Consider the following 2,795-nt stretch of genomic DNA (forward strand, 5'->3'; position numbering starts at 1 on the left):
TGGTGTTTCTGGTTTCTTGGGATATATTCCTAGAAGTGGGATCACAGGGTCAAATGGGAGTTCCATTTGTAGTTTTTTGAGGAAACTCCATACTGTCTTCCATAGTGGCTGCACCAGTCTGCATTCCCACCAGCAGTGCACAAGTGTTCCTTTTTCTCCACATCCTCTCCAGCCCTTGTCATTATGAGGAAATAATCAAATAATCTGGTTTTAGGGCTAGTGTGAAATTTATGATTTTATCTGAATAGCCTCCTTAAAATAAAACCAACATTGCCATGGTATAGAAGTCCTCTTGCCAAGCTCCCTAACTCACTCTTGGCCATTTAGTCCTAACCTGATATATCTTCCTTCCATGAAAAAGAAATGAATCCAAAGTCAACCTCAGTGGGATGGGAACTAAACTTTTATATTAGCCTCAACACAGTGACCCAGAGATACAAATCATTTAACAATCCTTGAATTCCTAGGATTGAAACTGAATCAGGGGAAATGAATAGGAAGGATTGCATGGGAGTACTTCTTTTCTTTCTCAAACCTCTCTCCTCTCTAAGCAAGAGGCAGTCTCACCAAGTAAATACATCCTGGGCAGACAGGTCCTCACGGGGCTCTTCCTCCCCTCTGATATTCTCTATCCACCTCCCAAACATTCCATTCCTTAAGAGGAACAAGAACTGAGAAAAGCAAACTATCCACATTTAAGGGTTTTCGCTTTGCTATTGTTATAGACTAAGTAATGTCCCCTGAAAATTTATAGGTTGAATCCTTAACCTCCAATACCTTAGAATGTGTTTGTATTTAGTGATAAGGCCTTTAAATGGGTAATTAAGTTAAAATGAGGAGGTTAGGGTGTGCTCTAATCCAATCTGCCCGGTGTATTTATGAGAGGAGATTGGGACATGCAGACACAGAGGGACAGCCCTGTGATGAGGCACCAAGACAGCAGCCAGAAAGAGAGACCTCAGGAAACCAAATGTGTCAAGACCTTAATTTGGGACTTCCAGCCTCTAACTGTGAGAAATAAATTCTACTGTTTAAGCTATCCAGTTGGTGGTATTATTCATTGTGACAGCTCTAGCATATGCAGCCATCCAACCACATTTAATGGGAGGCAATTTCTGTCATTGTTATCCAGCCATTTACCACTGTACTATGTTCTCCTTTTGCTCCTTCCAATCCCAAACTCAAAACTTTGTTTGTTTTCCCCAACTCTATTCACCTACAGCATTTTATTTTCATATGCTCTCCTTCGTACCCTCTCCTATATCTTATCTCTTCAATCTTTTTCTCAGGGAACCAGAAATTTTAAGCAAAACTGTAAATCTTTTAAAGCTATGCCTTTCCCTGGAAAATCCAACTGTTGACTTTATATGCACTAGACTGAAACACATGTACTTACATCTTGATCCTGAGAAAATCACACTGGTGAAGGTCAATTATAGGTTGAAGCAGAAAAAAAGCATCATAAAATGATGGAATAGCTTTTACTTCAAATCTATATTAGATTATCAAGTTTATCTTCTGAGATTACCAGAATCATGGGACCAGATTGCTTCCCCATGGAGCTAATACTAATGCCCACCAAGCTACCTGCAGAGAAAATCTGGCTTTATTCAGCTCCTCAGTGAATCCCCAGAGATGCTTTCTTTGGTTTTTAGTTTAGTGAAGCATGGAAGACAGCAAATGATAGGCTGTGTTTTGATAGTGAGCCAGTAGGCAGGGTCCTTTGATAGTTCTATGCTTTGTAAACTAGCTAACACATTGCTGATATTCAGTAAATGTCAGATATTGTCAATTCTTAATTATTCTGTGTACTAGAGGCACAGTGCATGAATTCATGCAAGGGAGGAGTTCACCCGGCCCACCCCGATTGGGCCGGGCAGGCCGGGGGTGGGAGAATATGGGAGGTTGGCTGGCTGGCCTGCCCCTGATTGGGGTGTGTGGGGGTGACCAGGGACAAAGCCAGCCAGGGGAAGGGGCTACAGACTGTTGGCTGGGCGTCTCCACCCCCTGGTTGAACTCCCAGTCGAACTCCCGGTTGAGGGGACAATTTGTTTATTAGCCTTTTATTATATAGGATAATGAGAAGCATGCCTTGGCACACATTGCCCCAAACTTAGTTAGGAAGCTGTGTGTTTCTGACACTTGTTCTATAATAGATATTTTTACTTGAACTGCCAGACTACATACATTTGTATTAATGACATATCTTTAAATGACTCCAATTTGTGACAACAATAGAAATCACTGAAATCGCTGACTATCAATAACAACAAATTTTTTAAGTAGGCCAGTACATTGTTCACAAATGTTATGGTAACATCCTCAGATGATGGATGACTAATGTATCCTGTCCATTCAAGCCTCTTGATCTTTATCCATGATCCTGGAACTTTCTCCCTTCCCACACTAGATCTTCATGGAAAACTCAACTCACCTCACAGGGAAACTTCCTCTAGAAGTATCTTCTCCCACACAAAAAGCTATGTCTGATATATCTTTATAATTCTAGTAGTTGGAGTAACGTATTTTGAATGTGTTCAAAATAGATGGATTGTGAAGATGTCTCTGAACTACCTACATCTGGTAAAAGAGAAGTATATTCCACATGTGTTAAATTACATTTCACAAACTAGCATTAAACCAAAACACATTAAACCTAAGGCTATAGTTTTTACATCTGCAGCAATCACACTAAAAATTAACACAAAAGCAGAATACATTTCTTTAAGATTTTACCTAATTTCCCCTAATGAATCCAGCTCCTATTTTAATATATAATGGCTATATGTTCCCGT

The sequence above is a fragment of the Myotis davidii genome, unplaced genomic scaffold (genome assembly GCF_000327345.1).
Source record: "Myotis davidii unplaced genomic scaffold, ASM32734v1 scaffold16, whole genome shotgun sequence".
NCBI classification, from domain to species: domain Eukaryota; kingdom Metazoa; phylum Chordata; class Mammalia; order Chiroptera; family Vespertilionidae; genus Myotis; species Myotis davidii.